Genomic DNA, 22,286 nt, shown 5'->3' with positions numbered 1-22,286 from the left:
GTTCTATTAAATCAATGGACGTTATCAGATTTTAATGATAAAACATCACTTTACTCGTCTTCGTTTTTATATGTGAAGTTACCCTGTACATTATTACAACACAAACGTCCTTAGCATGTAAATAATTATTTACAGAAATTTGTACATTTTGCGCTTTAATCAGTTATTATACATTCATCTTTATTACAGTATCAGATCAGCAGACAGACCGCAGCATATTTAGTATTAATGACAATAAACGTGCTTATTCTGAAATCTAAATTAATAATCATGCTTTGTACCGTATGTGCATGCAATAATTTGCTAGTTTTGTAATTATGTTATCTAAACTTACAAGTTACCTAAACTTATTTAGAGAAATAACGCTGACCGTCACAGTGTAGCTGAATGTCAAACAAAACTTTATTTATACCCGTGTCATTAACAAATGCAACAGACACACTCACCTTAACGGTTTTTTATAAATCCATTATCCTGCCCGATTAAAACATAAACATTGCAAATAACACCAGAATTAACAAATAATTAACGTACACATATCCTAAAAATTAACCTTGTGTAACTGATACGCTGTAAAGGGGGTACATTTTAATCATGATTTTGAATGGAAGTCAATGACGCTCTCTGCCGGTTGGGTATACCAAGATGGCGGCTCGAACTCTGCGCTGGTTTCACCTCACGCAGTTACGTCAAGCGTTCTATGCGCAATCCAGTCATTTATATAGATCAGTGGTCAACCCCCATGTCTCTATGACACTGTGCTGCAAAGATATCCATCTGGGCATTTTATAATGGCAGTCTATGGGAGATGTTGCTAGGGTGCCCAAAATGGTTGCTAGGGGCGTGGCTTAATAGCTCTGGAACTATCCTGATAGACTGATTGGATGCCCGAGTAAAATGAGTCCACCCCCTGGTCTCCAAGACACTGTAAAGTGAAGATATCCCATCTGGAACGTTTTTTTTCCCCCTTATATGGGCTTGATCCCCTAATAATAATAAAACAGACAAATACAATAGGTTTTCAGCACTTCGTGCTCGAAACCCTAAATATAGCTGCAAGCAGCGATTACCGGGGTTCAAGCTATTTGGGATCACAAGATGTTTAAGGACATAGCCATATAGATATTCTACATTGTACTAAGTACATGATTAAAAACAAGCTACCAGATACACACACACACGTTTACACGAGAAAGGAGAAACAACACTGTTAAATAATAAGAGTTAATATTGACATCCTTACACACTCATTTGGTGCCTTCAAAATTATGTTCACGTTTCACAGCTATCATGAAGTGACATGAGTGTTAAAACTGACAACTCAGAAAAATTGAAGTGGTAGTCTTTCACTAAATGTGATTTTAAAATTATAACAGTAAAATCATAAATGTGAATAGAGTTCTATTAATAGTAGAGTTAGTTAACACTCTGGGGTCGACGGCGGCGCGGGCGCCGCAAACTCTTTATTTTTCAATCACTCCGCATAGAGACTTAAATTACTCTGCTGATTTTTGACATACAGATATGATTTATACATCATTTAAAAAGTTAAATTGTCTAGTTTTTTTCTGTCCACTCCCAATAAAAACAGAATGTTGTGCTTTTCGCAAAATTAAGAAAATAAACATGATGCGCGTTTTGTTCTCTCTCCCTCAGTGAAGTCCTTTCAGAAACACGTCAGAAAAATAAACTGTAACTTAACGAATACTTGTCGTAGAAACAAAAGATAAATGTCTACATAATGCTTGGAATGTCTCCTTTTAAATGATGTAAGTGATATTGAAAACAGATATTGTCATTCGGTGTAAACTGTATGAAAAGTAGAAGTACCGTATTTCTCCAGTTACCTCATTATCTGTAAGGAGATCAGATCGCCACACCCCCGCGCCATTGAAGTGAACGAGCAGAAACATCCATATGCATGACTCGTGCCTCCCCAGCTAACACACGACGTACTAGTTACGTAATTTATTGGTCATTTTTGGTAATTTCATGACTTACCAGCTGGCAACGTAACTGTTACGTCCTAGGGAGGTAATTTCATTATCATTACAAAACCAAATCACCACGTCGCCAGTACGGACTCCTTACGTCGCAAGATAACCAAGTACGTCCCAGTTACGTAATAAATTCGTACTATTTTGGTAATTTCATGACTTTCCAGCTGGCAACGTAACTGTTACGTCCCAGGGAGGTAATTTCATTACCTTTACAATTATATAAACATTTCCTTTTCTATTAAGGTTAGCTTATTAAAACTTTTCAATCTCAAAGTTTCCCTTAAATAAGTCAATAGATTAAATACCCACGAATTGCCATTTACATGGGAAACATGAAACAGCACGCGCCTCCCGCCCAGCTGAACTTGACCAGAACGCGCGACCGAGCGTGCACAGCAGAACGGCGTGACAGGAGTCAGGACCGGTTGTTTCTCTGAACTGAGACCTGTTTAAATTTCACAAGAACTTATTTTAGTTGCTTAAGAGTTATAAACAACATTTTAACATACTTAAGGCTCACAGAATCTTGCCCGACAGTATAAACCGCGTTTTATGCTGCACTGACAGGATGTTCATCTGACAGGAAATTTCGTTTTTTCAGGTAAGACACTACTTCACAAATTCAACAGATAAAACGATATTTATGAAAATGTGTAGATGTTATTTAACCTTTATTTGTTTTATTGTCTTTATTTTAAAGTTTTGTGGGACATGTTTGGTGTTTTGGACTGGTGAAGGTTAGAGCAGCGTTACCCTGGCAACCGGAACATGAAGAGGACACTCTCTCACTTTCTCCGTCTGACAAAACTACGCCTGCACAATTCAGAAATGACATTTTAAATTATATGGTTTATTTTAACATATGTTTATTTAAATGTTTGTAATGTTCATGTTCAATAAAATGAAGTATTCCATCTCAGAGTCTGTCATTCATATGTTATGGTAAGTCTTTTAGTTATGGGCAAATAAGGACAAGTTAAATTAGTTGTAGCCTACTGCAGATGTCCGCCCAAAGAATATTAAATAAAATATTTAAATTACTAACTGGTTACCAACATAAAACTTTCAATCCATTACGTTGTCACGACGTGCCCACGACAGGCAGATTACGTTGCGAAGTTACGTGCAGGCGACGAATCCAGGAATTTCACTTCTCCGGTCGCCACGACGTAACTTGGTTCGCCGCCACGACGTAAGTTTGGTCATCATATTACGCAGACGTTACGTAACAGTTACGTATTTGTGTTAGCTGGGTCCTGCAGTCAATGGATACGCAATCCACAATCCAGTCTCTCCATTCCTTGTTGTTCCATCCAATTGCACCAAACATGACATCTAAATCCTTATTTGCGTTTGTGTGTCAGTATCTCCAGACGCGAGTGTTTTCTTTGGCTTTCGTCAAACAGTTGACGCGACGGGAACGCACATACACAAACACGCGAGTCAGGAAACTCAACGCGCTTTTTGGTATTCTTATAAAATACGCGATTGCAAACAGTACAATCCTTATTTAGTTGCGTCTAAGCGCATATCTCCGCACAGCAAGTTTATTAAACACAGGATCACTCGCATGTGCACACGTTTACTGCATTCATGATCAACACGTGAGGTAATGGCGGCGGCTGTAAACAAACATTGATAAGTTTATCATGCGTGTCCCTTGTTTCTACTATAATGATTACAAAAACACAAATAAGAGTCCAGACAACGATAGGCATTTGTTCTTTTGAGCTTTTTACTGCACAAAAGTAAACCTCTCGCTGGCCAACCAAACACAAACCCCGTGTTCACTTTACGATGGCCAAACAGTACCTTTACCATGATTAGGCTACTATGGTTTTAAAAGGTAACTTATACTTGTGAAATTAATAGAAAATATTGCAATAGGGATATATATATATATATATATATATATATATATATATATATATATATATATATATATATATATATATATATATATATATATATATATATATATATATATATATATATATATATATATATATATATATATATAATATTGAAAAGTAAACCTTATCATGGTTTACTACAGAGAAAAAGTTACATTCCTGTTGAACATCCCCACAAGGCTCATTATGTGGCTCATTATTCAACTCTTTTGTCTCTCAGCTGTCAATCACTGATTATTCAGGAGCTTTCCCGCCTCCACGCATACAGCCTTTCCCAAGCAAAAGTGTCTTAGAAATTGTAAATCAATATAATATTGTTTTATGTGAATGAGTAGGCCGAATGATTTTCACATCATTTTGAAGAAAAAACTCTAGACTACTAGATCCTGTTTGGAAAGTCTTGGGAAAACATGTTTAGAATGAGTTTTGTTGAGTTATATCAGGGACTTAAAAATTTTGCTTTTTCAAAAGCTTTTTCTCTCAAAAATACAAACATGTACATACATGTTGATTATATGATATTGTAGCCCAGTTTGTGATGAACACAGTGTTATGAGACTTTTGCCATTAATGTTTTTAAGCAACTGAAAAAAGCACAAATGTCAGTTCATGTCAAAACTTCCCCAAATCCCTAAAAACCCCTTAGACCCCAGAGGGTTAAAGAATTATCTTCTTGTGTGTTTTATTTGAGTGCAAGTGTCAGTCAGTGATTCATCCTCTTCTGCCATCTAGTGGACATAATGGAAAATTGCACCTAATAACCACAATAAGGATTTGAGTATTGCCTGATCTCAATGATACCTTGTATGCTTTGTCATAAGCTTTACGTTAATAGTTATTTAGTAAGATGTGCTTTGTCAGGGCCGTTTTCAAAATGACTGTGTGATAGCTATACTTCTGCATACTTCCAGTTTAAGAATAATGTTAAAAATGTGTTGTTTTCATTTTTATTTAAAAAATTAAAACCTTTAAAAGCCTTTTTCTTTCAGTCATAGAAGTACAAATAGCAGGCTTTAAATTGCTGTAAATGTGTTGATATTAGGGATGTTAACAATTAATCGATCTTCGATTAATTGTCGATAAGTATTAAATCAATAAAACTTAACGATTGTCGAAAAAGCAAGCACGTGTGTCCGGCGCCTGCGCAAAGCACATACACAGCTGGTGAAAAAACTAACCAAGCGCAAAGAAGTTAAGCTAGCCATGATCACAACGATGCTCGATGCCAAACACACACTTGGGCTTTTTGTCCTCATTCGAGACGAGGCTGACTGCTAACGCAACGACATGGCATCCGCAGTGGATCTGAGAGGGTCCGATGCCGAAAATCTAAACACAGTTAGGATACTGAAAGCAAAGACCCTCTTCAGGGAAGCCTGCAAGATTAGCATAGCAACGCTGCTTTACACAGGGAAGGCGTCCAGAAGTCATTTTTAATAAACAGATTAAAATGAAAAACTTAAATTCTGGCAAGAAACTGTTAAATGTAAACTGTAACTCTGTCGTTACACTCTGAACGCCCGCAACATATATCATTGATCATCATCATCATGACTGGCTGAGGCGCTACACGCTAAACACTGTTGCGGGTTTTCTAATGGAAGGTTGAAGTCTTCATAACATAAGCATCTTTGCTGAAAGTACGCCACAGGTCTAAAGCTGAGGTAACGACGGGAAAAGTGCCCTTTTGTTTGCTTCTTGGATATAATTACAACAAGCGGTGTATCGACGACTCAGAAAGCGAGGTGAACAACTAGAAAAATAACACTTGATGATAATGAAACTTATTTTGTCATGGATGCATGCGACTGTGCGGAGTGCCCGTTATGAGGAGGAGTTTACTGTGTCTATTAGTCATTATACTTCGTTACGAGATTAAATTGATGATTTTTATCAAAACACCAACTACATTGACTCATTTTACAATCCCACTAGCATATTATTTAGACAAAATAAAATCTTTTAATTTGCGTGAGGACGCTGGCGTTTTTACGCACACTTTTATGTCATTGGCTATATGCCACTGCTGTAATGGCTTATTGCACTATTACTGTTAACGATTATTCGATTGATTGTAAATGATCATCGAATATGGGAAAATGCATAATTCGACATCCCTAGTTGATATCCTACATAATCATTGTAATCTCAAAATAATTAGCAAATATGCAAGAAAAGGTTTGTACTCTAAAAATATAAACAAGAGATAAAGGATTTACAAACGTGCAGAGAGCCAACGCGTTTCAGAACTAGAACAGCGCCATATGGGATTTTTTACAAAGCATTCCATAAAATGTTTCTCATCTTACCATATCCACAGGTACAGTGTCATCATGTACAATAAATCCGTAAGATAGCATTTAAAAACATTTAAAAATATATGTATTTGTTTAAAGCAAGGCATTTATTTACTTGCCAGGCTGCAGGTGAAGCAGCTCTTTGTGCCTTCTAACGTCTCATAATCGGTCCTCATTTACAAATATTTAAATAACAGATTAAAGGAATAGTCTATCCATTTTCCATAATGGACTATGTTATTTATTACCTTAACTAAGAAGAGTTGATACATACCTCTATCATCTTAGTGCGTGCACGTAAGTGCTGGGACACCTCCATAGCATTTAGCTTAGCCCCATTCATTCAATGGTACCAAACAGAGATAAAGTTAGAAGTGACCAAACACATCAACGTTTTTCCTATTTAAGACGAGTAGTTATACGAGCAAGTATGGTGGCACAAAATAAAGCGTAGCGCTTTTCTAAGCGGATTTAAAAGGGTCACTATATTGTATGGCGGAATAGCACTTTTGGGAGTACTTCGACTCCGCGCAGTAACACCCTCCCTATCCCATTATGACAGGGAGAAGGGGAGCAGATTTTTCAGGCGAGTCGAAGTACTTCCAAAAGTGCTATTCCGCCATAAAATATAGTTCCTCTTTTAAATCCGCTTAGAAAAGCACTACGTTTTATTTTGTACCACCATACTTGCTCGTATAACTACTCGTCTTAAATAGGAAAAACGTTGATGTGTTTGGTCCCTTCTAACTTTATCTCCGTTTGGTACCATTGAATGAATGGGGCTAAGCTAAATGCTATCGAAGTGTCGCAGCGCGCCCCAGCACTTACGTGCACACACTAAGATGATATTGGTATGTATAAACTCTTCTTAGTTACGGTAATACCATAGTTTAATATGGAAAATGGATAGCCTATTCCTTTAAAGCAAAACTAAAGACTTATTGCTCTTTGCTCCCCCTACAGGTTAGAAGCGTAATTGTTCATTAGCACTGTCGTAAATACTGCAGCATAGCTGGCTCTGATTGGATTGTAGGTCTGCCGTAAAGCAAGTTTTTGTAGTTTTCACTCAAACAACAGGACCACTACCCGACGGTTGGAAACTTCTTTAGTGTGGTTTTGGCCGATAGAGGGCTGCAAAGCGAATGTGAAAGTGCCATTCACCCTGTTTTGAGTGGATGAACCAATGAAACTTTTTTGGAAACGTTATTTTAAGGTAAAAAAACTCTTTGGTGTTGCTTTAAGTAGGGATGCACCGATAGGATTTTTTTGGGCCGATACCGATACAGATTTAAACAGACAGCTTCTGGCCGATACCGATGCCGATATTAAACACTTGTATACAATACTATACAGTTGGTCTATTAGCTAGTTTATTTCTGCATCAAATTATTTTTACCTGAACACGGATTGGATCTAATTAACATTCAACTGACCAACATAAGAGAGGCACAAATTAAGCTAAAACAAATATAATAAGACAACATGACAACCTTCAAAGGTGGTTTTTGCTATTCAGCATTTATTTTATTAACAACATTAACTTATTTTTTTACATATAATGGATTTCTTTATGCAGTTAATTAATAAACAATCGGTATCGGCCTTTCTCGTGCTATTGCCGATATGCCGATGGTTTCAAATGAATCAAAAATCGGCCGATAAATATCGGCGGCCGATACATCGGTGCATCACTAGCTTTAAGCACTTAACCCCCTATTGTCAAATGCAACATGACTCATTGTGGAAAAATGTATGAAGACTTACCAGGGAGGTCCTGAAGAACTCCAAGTCATTGTCAAGCAGCAAGATGGGAATAGCTCTAATAACAGTAGTTCGTCGCGTTCACATCATGCTGTTCCTGTGAAGATTAAATTTGTGAAAATCACAAGGAAAATCAAATGTAGGGCTGCACAATAAAATCACATGCGATTGTCACGTGCATCTCGACAGTACAGCCTGTTCCTTGATTAGTAATAAATCGCCATCAGCTGCTTTCAGATGGAGTGGCATTTACTACACAGAGCTGCAGTTCACTGAAAAGCAGGGAAATATTGCATGTATAATCGCAGACTATTCATCCGCGATTATGGAATGCGATGTTTCCCTGCCACTCCATCTGGAAACAGCTGATGGCGATTTATTACTTATCAAGGAACTGGCTTTACGGTCAAATGCGTGTGAAATAAAAACGAAAAAAAAAAAAAAAACGCATTTGATACATCCTGCAGCCCTAATCAAATTTACATTTGTTCTTTGCCAAATATGACACTACATACCTGTCCATCATGCACTCTTAAAAGATTTGTTAATGCATCTGCGGTCTTGCCAGTCTTGGATGCTTTTTGTCGAAAAATGGTCATTAAACAAGGCAAGTGGTGGTCCAGTCGTGTGGAGAAATTGTGGGGCAGGTTCTCATTGGTAACACCTTGGTACTCCGCAAACAGCGGAATTATACAAAAAAGAATTTAGTGAAATTAATTCACATCACATGACATTTAGCAAGATATACAGTACAACTAATTCATTATTTACCTCAGATGTTACACACAGTGCAGGCCAGAGATGCAGAAAATCTTTTACCGATGGGCTGGTGTTAACTATGGTCTGCCGTCTTAGAGCAAATGTTTTCTCCATTTTCTTGTGGATGAGACTAAGGTTTATTTCTCTCTTCTCTACTTCTAAGGCAATTTCTTGTCGTATTGTTTCCAGCGATGCTTCATCCTCCCCCACAGGAAAGTTAGGCAAATAGTTAACCTCAGAACACCTTGGTTTCTTTATTTTGGAATGTGATGGTTCATTCTCAGGGTGGGTTTGGCTTCTTTTCCCAGCATTCACAGAAACTTCGAGACACCCAATTTTCCTCATTTTGCTTCTCAAGTTGCCCATCTTAAACTTAATGCTTGTTTTCCAGCCGTTCCAACCAGTGTCAGAGCCTGGCTCTTTTAAACAGGGGTGTTTTTTAATTTAATTTCCCTTGCACGATCAGCTTGAACAACACGTAGCATCATTGCACAAGAGTCAATGCTTACAGATGTGCTGTGTAAAAAAGCAATTTCATTACAAATCTTTAAGGAATAGCTAACCCCACAATGAAAATTATACCATGATTTACTCGCCCTCCAACCATAAGTATATGACACTTGTTTCTTTCAGATGAACAGGGTCTCATGTTATATTAAATAACATTCTGACTCTTCACAGTTTTATCATGGAAGAGAATGGGATATTTTCAGTGCAAAAAAGTACATCTATCCATTATAAACGTACTGTACTCCCCACTGCTCAGGAGGATTAATACAATTCTTCTGAAGCAAAGCGCTGTATTTTTACTTTAAACATTTATACTTCTAGAATAAACTCTATTGAGAACTGAGAAACATGGAAGCACAAAAGGGCATGCTGAAACTGTACAGTTCTAATTCATAACCAATGTTTAATTGAAAAGTATTTTTATAAAAAAGTCAGATACCATCGATATAAGAAATTGATTATGAATAAATAATACGCTGGGTCAGAGGTTACCAGTTCAGCATAACTTCTCACAATTGCACATTCGGCTGTAACCGTAAGCAAAAAATTGCTGTTGATCAAGTTTTACAAATATATGTGTCATAATAAATGCAATCCTTTACTTCAGAAGGCCTTTATTAAGCCTCTTTACTATTTCCTTCCATTATAAACCTTGGAGAAACCAGGAGATTAAACTAACTAGTATTGATTTGGCTAAAGGAACAAAGTAATATACACATAGATGGATTGGTGGTGAAAAAAAAATCATGGGATCATTTTCAGTGCAGAGCTTCAAAGTAATTCTGAAATTTTACTGTAAGCAGACACAGCATAAAATACACATTTAACCCACCTTTCACTTCTGTCCATTATGTGTAACTGGTATGAACCTCTTTGGACTCAGCAGTAAGCGTCCTTCAACTCTGTACACACACAGTGTCAATGTGTCATTTAACTGTGAGTGCAAGTGGAAAGACAGACTATGTCCTAATACTGTAGGGGTGAGTTCGTAGCATCGAAGATGTTCCACATACCAACAGTCATAATCAGTACAGAGGAAAGAAACCTCATTATTTACCAAGTAGATCTGTGATATTTTGCAGAACTTTGGCAATCCTCCACAGTCTCCCACTGATACAAACATGCCATTTACACAATCTGTACCATCAACTGTGACTTTTGAGGTGGTGAAAATTGAATCACTCATTGTCTGATTTTTTTATCCTAATTTGGGCAATGTCTGGTAAGGTTGACACAGAAAACGATTTAACAGCACTTGTTTGTATTTTTGGTTTGAAGAAGGAGTCTGAACTGAGATTGTAAGCAATCATGTACTGATGTCTGACTGCCATTGTCTTGAGAATGTTTTTAAAGTTCTGTGCATCATGAACCACCCTTTTAAAGAAGCGATGCTTCCCATCAAACCGCATTGTCCATAGGTGTACCAAGGGGCCAAAGCACCTTTTAAAGTCAGGGTAATGTTCGACAATGATGCTTCAGCCGCAGTCTATACTAAGGAAAAGCTTCTTGCAATGCTTGCCTGTGGTCAGCAATTTTGCATCGCAGATAGTCTATCATTTCCTCTGTGAACAATGGACATAATGCCAATTCAACCAAATCCTTTAGCTCCATCAGCACTGCGCATGTCTCTGGCACTGCATTTCCTATAAGTAAAAGAAGCAATCTAAACAAAGTGGCATTTTCATGCCCATTTCCCCCTATGGTGCCTTTAGACATGAATGTTTTGGGTAAGGACTTAGGTCTATCAACCTTATCTGTGAACTGATAAGGGAATGACATAATCTTTTGATTCAGCCATTCCAGTGTAAAGTGTTTGCAATGGATCAACTCTTTAAAGGTGGAAAAGAGGATGTTTGTTTTATACATTTTTGCAATATTACTTGAAACTGTCTTTACTAAATGATAAAAGACTATTTATTAGGTGAACTGAAAGTAATAATATTAATATATGTCATCTGTGCACAAGATAAGGACTTAAAAACATCAGCCAATTGCTCTTGCGGTCATCGCAATCATCATTGGCCCTCTGGCTTGTCAATCACTGCCATTACGATCCTTGTGAGATACGTGCGTGGTCCAGTAACTTTACACAGGCGACGCATGCGCATAGCCCATGAAACTCCATCTTAAGTTTTGGTTTGTTTTCATTGTCGATCCTGCTTTCCTCCTCGAATTTGCACCATGGAAGAGAAAAAACCCGAAGTAGGACGCAAAAGAAAGACTTTTTTAAAGCCGCTGGGAATAGGAGAAAATTGTCAGAAGAACGTAACTTAATGTAACCAGAGTCGTTAATGGAGAAACATTTAAACGCTGGAGAGCAATGAATGAACAGAGAGGTGTCAAGACAGACGCGCAGTTCGCAAAAAATCTTCTCAACAGGTAACAGTGATTATTATTTCTTTGTGAATGTAATTATTGTTGTACTGTTATTCAGGTATTTCGACGTTGTTCTTGTACTGTAGTTGTAAGGCAGTGACCAGTCTGCTACATGCTAGTTGAAATGGGAGTAAGTTAGCATCGACTGATCTAACGTTTTAACGTCTTATGTGTTTATTATCATATCATTTCAAACAATGAATTCACTGACGCGACACAGCATATGCCTGTGGCAAACAAACACTCGTTCGTGCACGAGTTTAGGAAGGCGTTCCCTAGAAATGAGCTGTGAAGGCGGGAGGCTGTTCTTACGCATGCGCTCATTTAAAAAACTCAGTAACCGTTTTTGGATTCTCGGTCGGCGAAAAACATCCTCTTTTGCGCCTTTAATGCAAAGACACAACTCTGTTGGCACTATACCCTCCAAAAGATCATGAAGTATATCTGGTGGGAAACCAGTAATGGGATGGAAATGTGTTAGTGATGCATGTAAAACACACTCTCCCTTTACTCCATAGTGACTGGCAAACGAGTCGTTCTGCAGTACACTGTGGACAAGAATGTCATGTTCAGCTTTAGTTCTTTGGACAAATGTACCATCACTCACTGCATTTACTTGCAGTTCCTCAACTGTAGCCATACAAAACCTGTAGGGATGCACCGATACCGGTATCGGCCTCGATACCACATTTTCTAAAGTACTCGTTAAAAGTCCCCGATACCAGGGATCGATACCACAGTCTGAGAAATGTCTATGTTTGAGTGGCGTGTAAGGGGTTAATGCCTCGTGTTGTCCAAAGAGGCAGAGTTTACAACAAACTGGAAAACTAGTCCCTTGTTTTTTGTTAAATTATATGACTAAAGCTGTTACCTGTAAATTTAATTGTTTTTTTAGTACTCAGGGCAACTATTAAAATGCAAGTACTCGTACTCCAAAAAAGTGGTATCGGTGCATCCCTAAAAACCTGCAAATATTCCCTGCTCTGAAGGATTCGACAAAGCCTGCCAGTCCATGAGCAGCCAAATTGTCTGCTGAAACACAAAACACTGTTCCTCTGATACTTCGACCAAGTGAGTCAATAAAGACCCCATCCTCTTCAAGAACTTTGATATCACGCAACAGTGGTGCAAGTACTGTAGAGTAACCATACATCTGAATGTTGGTTACTTTACAAAGCATAGCTAACTGAATGAAATGTAATGCTGATCGACATTTAGGGTGCAAATTGGCTAGGGTCCAATAAACCGCACACAGCTTGTGAATTTTGCGAGATGTCCCTAGAGGATTTGCAATTTCCAAATCATCAATATATAGATGCAGTGACAGTCTTAGTTCTTCAGCAGCCAGTAACTCATTTGCTTGGTAGTAAGTTCCATCAGTGTGAGAACTGTAGCGACCAAATTCTAGTTTTTCTGTAGTAATTTTGGTGAGAATGTCAGAATTTCGAAACAAAGACTGAATCATTCTTAGAACGGGAACATACATACTGAAATGTCCTGATTGTGCCAAGCTATGACCATTTCAAAAGATGTAAACAACACTGGTCCAGAAGCACTTCCGTTTCAGTTTTTTAACACTAGATAAACGTTGGATAAAATACAACCAACAGAACATATAGAACTGAATCAAAAAGTCAAAGAAACACCTTAAAGATAATGATATATGTAAAATAAAATATAAAAACAGTCACAAACTGAAACAGGAAGTGTTTCTTGACCAGTGTTGTTTACATCTTTTGAAATGGTCTATACTCCAGTGGCATTACAAGTGGGTAGTTGTGCTCAATGAATCCATTTCTGCATTTTAATGAGGACAACTCAGCACCCTCAGGGGCTTTTTACACCTGGTCACTTCATGCGTTTTCTCTGATCGGATAGCTATCTGATCGTAAAAAGACCAGGTGTAAATGCCCTCTGAAACGATTTCGAGACTGATTTAAATCCGATCGCTCAAACCACTTCAGGAGGTGGTCTGGGACGCATTTCAGAGAAGTGTAAATGCATCTGGTTGATGAAATCACATACGTCGCGATTTACTCCTCCCAAACGTAAACACGTCACTCGCAAGTAAGCTGGAAGAGCGCCAAACAAACAAAGGTGACACGCCTATTGCTTTATGGAGTGATGACAGCGGGTAAAAAAGCTTCCTAGAATCAATAAAAGAGTCTAATGACAAACTCTAATGATATTAAACAAAGAAATATAACGTTAAGAGAGAGTTTTGTGAATGCTTTTCCCGTCATGGACCTGCATTAAATCATCGCGCTGTCACTCTCCTTGTGTGCTGTACTGCGCGCTTCAGCTCATGCCGAGCAAGGAGACGCGCGTCCCCTGCCCAACATACAGTACAACATACAGTAAGTGCTGCATATTGTTGCGTAAACGTCATCTTAAGTTTTTTAAGGCGGAGTAATAAATAGTGTATTTGCATTTTGGGCGGGGGTAAAAGATCAGATTCATATTCGTTTTGCCAAGACGCATTTATGTGGCCAAATGTAAATGGAACAGTTTTAACAAATCAGATAGCTATCCGATCAGAGAAAACACATGAAGTGACCAGGGGCCGTATTCACAAAGCATTTTATCTTACCACTAAGAGTACTCTTAAATCGCACTAAAAGATTTTAGCTAGGAGTTTTCTCTTAAAAGTTATTCACAACGCCTTTCAGACCTACTTTTAGTAAGGAAAAATGATAACTCCTAAACTAAGAGTGAGTCTTTGTTGCTACGGATGACGTCAATTCTCATGCACGAGCTGCCTCGCAATGACCACGGTGATTGGTTGTTAGATGAAAGGGCTGTCATGTGTAACATAACACAGACGCACCAAATCATGGAATTACAATATCGAAATATGTCTGTGTCCTACACAAAATAATAATAGTAATGCCATCGAAATGCATATATTTAAGAAAAGTCGTGAATGAAATTAAATTAAATCAAGGTAGCCTAATACCCAAATGAAAACCGCCAATTGCCTAATAATAAAAAACGACATTACATTAACACTTGCTTGATTAATTTACATCCTATTAGCCTAAATAGATTACTTAACGCAAGGAAATTTTGCCCATATTGAAGAATCCTAATGTAATAAATAAATGACGGTGGATTATGAACTCGCCAAAACGGAAAAGAAAGCCCAACTGGATGCAGGATCAGTTACTGCTGCTGTTCCAGTTGGTGCTGGAAAAAAGAAACGTAATAAAAGGGAAATTCGGCACTGAGATATCAAGCAAAACTAAGCATGAGACATGCGAGACAAGGATGCGCGGATCAATGTACAAAACAACCGGCACCCGACCAATGTTTTCAACTAACCCGCCCGTAAGTCGGACCGCAAAAAATCCGCGGGTGACCTCAGTCATCCGCTCATTTCGGATCAACCCTCGCATTACTGATGGTAGGGGACTTGTTGCAGATCAATGCAGCATTCCCGCTTGTGTCGCGGACCCCGGACGACTGCGAGAGGCGGTGGTATGCATTACAATCGCAGTATAGGGTTGAGATTGCAGCCTTTAAACAGACTAGAATGGCAACAGGTATGCCTATAATATTAAATATTTAATTTCATTATTGTTTCATGTAATTCTAAAAAACTTCCTGCTTGCCATGAATGTAATGAATTATGAAACAAATGTCATAAACAATATGCTTACATTAAAGTGTGCTTTTAAGTATGTGCAATGCTTTTGAGTTGGTGAAACTGTCCATGTTAAGGAGGATCAGCACCTAAGACATTTTAAGATCCTTTGTGAATAGGTCTTGGTGAGTTAGGAGTCCTCTCGACTTCTTTTAAGCTGTCCCAGACTTAGGTGCTACTTTTAGGGCTAAAATGCTTTGTGAATTACTCTTAGTGAAAAAAATTAGGAGTCCTAAAGTTAGGAGTGACACGCCCAGTATTTTTAGGAGTTGCTCTTAAATTCGCCAGTTAGGAGCTACTTTTAGCCTTAAAATTTTTTGTGAATACGGCCCCAGGTGTAAAAAGGCCCTCAGAGGTTTCACTGAACAGAACATTACAATTCATTACAGCACTGACTAATTCATCCAATGTAACTTCACTGACATTGTAGCGATGTTTCTGCAAAACATCACTAACCGTTTCTCTTATCAATGGCTGCGACAATGAGTGTACTGTATGTCATTTAGGTGTTCAACGATTTCATTTGTAGCACTGTTAGATAAGCGAAGACTTCCCTGCATCTTCAGAAATAAAGATGCAACATTATGTTTCAGCTGAATTCTCAGTGCATCATTATCATCTCTGTCTTGTGTATCTGCAAGTTCATTATCCTCATTACCTGCAAGTTCATAAATATCATTTGCATCAGAAGTAGTGGCGAAGGGCTCAGGTTCTGGATAGGCAACACTCTCATGGAGATCTGACAGACTATCAGCATTGTGTACCCTACTCTTATGTGCGTTGAATGATGAATACACATTGGTGGTGTATCTGCAGTTCTTATATGGGCAACAAAAAAGTCTCATGGCTCTTAAGATGTGCTCTGAGGTGACTAAAAAGTGCACCTTCAGAAAAAGATTGTTCACATCTGCACAGAGTACATTTAAATGAAATGCTTGTCTGACTATGATTGGTACTACTGCAGCTACCATCCTTTACATGGCTTCTACTCAGGTGACTTTTGAATGCACCGAATGTGTGAAACATGCAGGGGCAATCAGGATACATACATGGAAGTGGACTTATTTTTGAGCAGTCTCTATGTTGTAGTCTATAGTGTCTGAGGAGGTGGAGTCTTGAACGATGAATCTTTTTGCACACCCTGCACTCCCAGTCCATCATCTTATTTGAAATCTGAAAAGCAAACATGTACACGGTTAAACAGCATGATTCAAACAGTAATAGCAAGCAGGGTCTAAAAATAAACAGGTGCACACTATGCAAAATGCTGCTCAAATTAAACAATGTTACATTCTATGCTAAGCACACAATAAATGCCAAGTGAGGGTCACATTTAAACTGTTCCCGTTTATGATTTAAGCAGTAACAGCAAATTAGATGCAAGAACAAAGTGATTCACACACGTTGTGCAAAAGTGTTTAATTGAAGCATAATCTCAACATTACACAAACACAGAAAGGGCATTGAAATTGTTAAATCATTATTAAATATGATTAATATATTTTCGGCCATCAATGGAATAACATTCATAAAACATAATTACTGTTCGTCATAATGTAGTGATATGAAGTCACAAAAACACGTACCACATAAAAATGAAGTTCTATATCCATGTTTAGTGAATGTACGGACCGTGTGCTTTTATTTAGCACTGCGGGCACCGAAATAAAAGCTTTGGCTTACAAGTTTTAGTGCGGGGCGAGGGAAATTCGCCTTTAATAGGATTGAGGATATTCAAATGCTTACTCGCACAGAAAATCAGAACTGTAACGTTACGTCTTCGTATGGACTGTAATTGTATACGGTTTCAACAAATAAATAATTTGTGCTATTTAATAACGTTCGAATTAAAAGTTGATATTTTATAATAACACACAATCTGGCTATCTATCCGCCTAAACAGTAGCTAGCTAGCCAGCTAGCTAGCAACAGGATAAGCACTTTTCTTTCCTGCAACGCATCTAAAAATATTGTATCTACATCACACTAACTGTTAAACACAATTACATACATGAAAAGTAAACATAATGGCATTTAGAATTGATATATTGAGTTTAAAGGGGATACTTACAGCACCGCATGAAGCGACCGATCTGTCATCTTGAGGCGAAGAACTCAACGCGAGCAGCTTACGAGAACACGGATGACGTCAGAGGCAAAATCTCTACACCGAGGGAGTTTAAGTAGGAGCACATTTAAAGAGACAGTTTGTGCAAATTAAAAAACGACATGTATTCATCTAACTTGAAGAGTTTCATTTTTACAAACTCAGAAATATCAGAAAGTTCTAAATACTCAACAAGGTTAATTCATTTGAACTAATTGTAATGATTTAAGTCAGTGGTTCTCAACCCTAGTCCTCGGACCCCCTCCCAGAATGTTTTAGAATAGATGTCTCCTGATATGAAACACCTGATTCCACTCATTAGACTCCTTCCAGAATGTTTGAAACGTTTCCTTAATTAACACACTAACAAGCTGATGAACTGAATCAGGTGCTTTTTATATGGAGACATCTTAAACATTCTTGCAGGAAACATTCAAGTTGCAAAAAGAATTAGTGATGATTTGGCAGTATATACAGCAGAACTGTTAGCAATATGGCTGGCCTTGATGTGGGTAGAGAGCAACAGACCTAAGCAAGCGGTGATTGCCTCAGACTCCAGTTCAGCTTTGAAAAGCCTTAAGTTTCTTCACTCTGAGACAAGACAGGACATAGTGTATGAAATAATGCAACTAGCGAACAATCTGATTAAGTCTGGTATTAGTACTACATTTATATGGGTACCAGCTCATATAGGTGTAGGAGGTAATGAACTGGCAGATATGTGTGCAAAGAAAGCAGCAGAACTACCTGATATAGAGGTGAATGTTGAGTACAGTAAAGCTGAAGTCAAAAGTATAATTAAAGCTAAAACAAAAGAAAAATGGCAGTTTATGTGGGATAATGAACAGTCTGGGAGACACCTGTATAAATTCCAAAGAGAAGTGGGGAAGAACAGGAATACATGCAGAAATAAGCAAGAAGAAGATGTGTTGTCTAGAATGAGGCTAGGACATACAGGATTAAACGGAACATTATTTATAATGAAAAAGCATGTTGATGGAATGTGTGAATATTGCAATAGTCAAGAGACCATAGAGCATGTAATTATGTATTGTCCTAAATACCATCAAGCCAGACAAAGATTGATCTCACAACTTAGTGAGAGCCAGATGACATTAAATTTACAGCTTTTATTGCAAAGAGGATCAGAGAACATTTGCTTTCAATTTTTGTTTCCTTTCTTGAAGATAACTGGGTTATTTAAAAGGATTTAAGTAAGTGTGGGTTGACCTCTTGATCCACACTCCAGTCCAGATGGTGGCGGTAATGCTCCAAAAAGCTGGTTGCAATCCGCCATTCAAAATCATAAGAAGAAGAAGAAGAAGACATTCTTGCAGGCGGGGGCAGAGGACTGGAGTTGAGAACCACTGATTTAAGTTAACAATACTGAATACAATTTATTACTTTAAGCATTCGGGTTTACAGTGTAGATTTAGAGAGAAACAGTTTGTATTCATTACTAAGGTTTAAAGAAAGTAAAACAATCGTACCTAACTTTCTGTAAAAAGAGCTGGCCATCGAATAATCACATGGCTTATGTGAGGCTTGTCGTTAACAACTTCTTTTCTGTGAAGAGCAAATAATGGGTCCATGTGTTTCTTGACGAGGGATCCATTTGGCTTTGTCTTCTTCATTTCATTGAAAAGGACTTCTCATACTCCTTCTAAATTGTGGTCATCCATTCCTTCTAGATTTTCAGGTGTATTTCCCCTTTCCTTGGCTTCTTTATGTCTTTGTTGGTAGGGTTGCCAATTGTAGTGTTCCTCCCCTGCTTACCAGCATTGACAGTGACTTCAAGTCTGATGCATTTTGTTTCTCTAATATCCCATCTGGAATTTTAAGCTATTTTTCCATCCTTCCCAACCAGAGCATGAGCCTATCTATTTAAGACATGGGTGGGTTTGTATCAAGGCTTTGGTGACAGCTTCAAATTATTTTTTGTCAGAGTTGCTTTAAACTTATATATGGTCTCAGCAAGTTTCTCCAGAATATCATGTTTCATCTATTTCGAGACTTTAAGATTTGTTTCATCCCTCATATACAGTAGGTTGCCTTGAAGAAAGTGGATACTCGAGATCCACTGAAAATTTTGGAATGCTCAATGGATCTGGCCCTGACAACTTCTATCCAGAGAACATACATAGAGTATCTCTGTGTGTGCCTGGCTGCTTTTTTCACTAATACATTCATTTTGTGCAGATACCGGTATAAGCTCATTTATTGGATTTTGATGGTTGGCTGATCTTGAAGCTCAGAAAGATCTGTAAGATTGCAGAGTTCATTGTTAAATTCAGGATCTTGGTATTGGAAAAAGGTGTAATTTGTTGGGAGAGTGCATGTGAGCCACTCAATCAAATCTTCAAGTCTGTCAGGCTTTGGTGTCATAATAATTTTTCTTATATCTCCCTCTGAGATAATAACTCTAATGGTTAACTTCTGTTGCACATCCCTATAGGGAACAATAAATAATTTTTTAGCAGAAAACATATCGTCTTAGAGTCACCATAAGTTCTCCTTGCACCGTATGCTGATAATCGGAACACATCATTCAGCTCTGAAATCCTAACTACACACATTGAGGTCACATCCCTGCAGAGAACTGAGTATGATCTCAAGTGCTCACAGTACCAGGCTGTAATTTTGTGACAAACAAATGAAATTTCTGTGTTAGCAAGAACAATCTTATCAATATGTGCAAATTCAGGGAGACCTGATCATGACCCAGAACAGAGAATCATGCCTGGATGATCCTTGATTCCATCTAAATTGACAGAAAATGCATCAAGAACAGATCCAGACTGATGCAGTAATTTCACTCTGAACATTCATGGGGAAAGAGGTAAGCAAAATTGGGGTCACCTTTGAGATCTCAACTGGTGGTTTGAAAAATGAACTACAATCAAGATGGTAACTGACTGCTTTTTGGTGTTTGGTTGCAAGTGGTCATCAACTTGCAGACGCTCTCCAGAAATCCTGCAAGAGAGTGGGCATCTAGATTATTAGCAGCAACAAATGCTGTACCTTGCACAGTTTTACAAAGTTTTTCCAGGTAAACACCATTTTGCTTCAACATCTATAGGTCATTAGAAGAGGTTGCAGAACTTTTGCATAATCACACTTTTTGACTGTTGATGTATTGCATAGTAAAGCAAGCTCAATTGAATTGAGGGTTAACCTATACTTTAGATGTATGTTGGTAAAAACCACAGCACACATTTTGTGTTTGAGCTTTGATGTACCAAGTGAAATGGCAATTTCAAAGTGGTCTATGTAAAGGCCCAGAGCAATTGTGAATTTATCTCTTGCAAGAAAATAGTTTTCTTTAAAGTACTGCCCATCTACATATGATCTGAATTTCTGCTGCACATGAACCCTTTCTGACATTGCTTTGTTTCACACATCAGTTTTGTTAAGCAAGTTCTGTAGCATGGTAAGAACAGGAACATATGCAAGTGGTTTTTGCCCTTTCTCCATAACATATTCAGTGGGGTTTACCAGGGAAATTCTCTGCGTACATAGGGTGCTCTTCTGTAAGCAGTACCTATGGGGACCACCTTTGGCCAAACAATTCATAATGTTACTTTCTGAGACAGCACTTGTAACATCTCTTACAAACTTTTCATCCATGTCAGCATATTTATTTAATACAACTCTGACTCTGTTGTGCAAAAGTGGCTGTGACAGCATCTTTAACAGACAATGTCTTTATGCCCTATGGATGGTCTTTTGACCGAAAGCTTGGTGATTAAGTTTGGTGATTAAATTTGCTTCAAGGGTTCAAGTGTGCAGACAGTTTATTTATCAGTAGATGAATGAAAATTGCATGAGTAAAAACGCTTTTTCATTTAGATTAAGGTTGCCTATGGACCGAATGTAATCTTTACAAAGCATATAGTAGAGCCCTGCACTGGCTAGCTGTTTTCCCGATCTCACCCGCACTCTGTAAACTGTTGATCATTCTTGCGTATTCGTTCCACTTCCGCCCGCACCCTGGCAAAAAATTAAGTCACGCAACCCCCGTGCACTTTTGGACAGATAATCCGTTCGCTCTTCATATGTTTTATCAGCAAATTTCCTTCTTGCATCTAGTTTAACAGCCTTCTGTTGCAAGAGGGAAAACTTTACTATCCAACTCATCCATTCATATGCACTTGGTTTTGTGCCTGCTCATACTATAAATCCAAATTTTGAACGCAGTTTCCCAACGTGAACTTCCTGGGTAATATTCAACCCAGGGGCAAAAAACTATAGGGCAAACACGTAATAGTATTATTATTAGACAACTATTTGCTGTGTCACCAGAAACATTATTTCCTGAGGCTCATGAAAATTCAATACATTTCATTTTCATTTCATTTATTCATTTATTAAGCACTTTTACACAACTTGTCATTGAACAAAATGCTGTACAAACACAATAATAAAAGCATACATCATTAACACCACATATAAATAACAGTAAAATAAAACCTCAATTTGATAACATAGAAATTCAAATACTATACCCCATTAAATGCTAAAGCTAAGAGGTATTCTTTAAGCTTATGTTTAAAATGTACGTTCCAATCTGATAGAAAGAGGTAGATCATTCCAAAGTTTAGGAGGTACACAGAACCAGGTTAGGAGGTAACACAATACAGGTTGCACAACCGCATTTCAAAATCACCCGGGGTGCAATTGATTATATAGAACATTGGTTTCCATATGCCACAACCAGAGGTGGAAAGTAACGAATTACATTTACTCACGTTACTGTAATTGAGTAGTTTTTAAAATCTGTACTTTTACTTTTACTTAAGTATGTTTTGTTTAAAGTATTGTACTTCGCTACATTTTAAATCATATCCATTACTGAGTAAAAAAAATATTTAAAAAAGCAAGGTGATAAAGACGCGCAACGGATTATTAATGGGCGGGGGA

The 22,286-nt window shown here is 37.9% G+C and overlaps 1 long non-coding RNA gene across 2 annotated transcripts in view; it reads right to left on the bottom strand.

Moving 5' to 3' along the window:
* Positions 1 to 20,341, bottom strand: part of LOC135745378 (uncharacterized) — a 78,226-nt gene extending 57,885 nt beyond the window's left edge. For both annotated transcript variants that reach the window (XR_012336414.1, XR_010531212.2), the window contains exons 1-7: positions 20,226 to 20,341; positions 18,857 to 19,627; positions 17,331 to 17,423; positions 16,309 to 16,432; positions 10,073 to 10,142; positions 8,487 to 9,246; positions 7,975 to 8,068 (exon numbers count right to left, since the gene is read on the bottom strand). This is a non-coding gene — a long non-coding RNA (uncharacterized lncRNA). The remainder of the gene's footprint in view (positions 1 to 7,974; positions 8,069 to 8,486; positions 9,247 to 10,072; positions 10,143 to 16,308; positions 16,433 to 17,330; positions 17,424 to 18,856; positions 19,628 to 20,225) is intronic.
* Between the last annotated feature and the right edge of the window lie 1,945 nt (positions 20,342 to 22,286).

The sequence above is a fragment of the Paramisgurnus dabryanus genome, chromosome 3 (genome assembly GCF_030506205.2).
Source record: "Paramisgurnus dabryanus chromosome 3, PD_genome_1.1, whole genome shotgun sequence".
In the NCBI taxonomy this organism is placed as follows: domain Eukaryota; kingdom Metazoa; phylum Chordata; class Actinopteri; order Cypriniformes; family Cobitidae; genus Paramisgurnus; species Paramisgurnus dabryanus.
The sequence above is the reverse complement of the archived record's forward strand: the minus strand, read 5'-3'. Positions and strand labels throughout refer to the sequence as shown.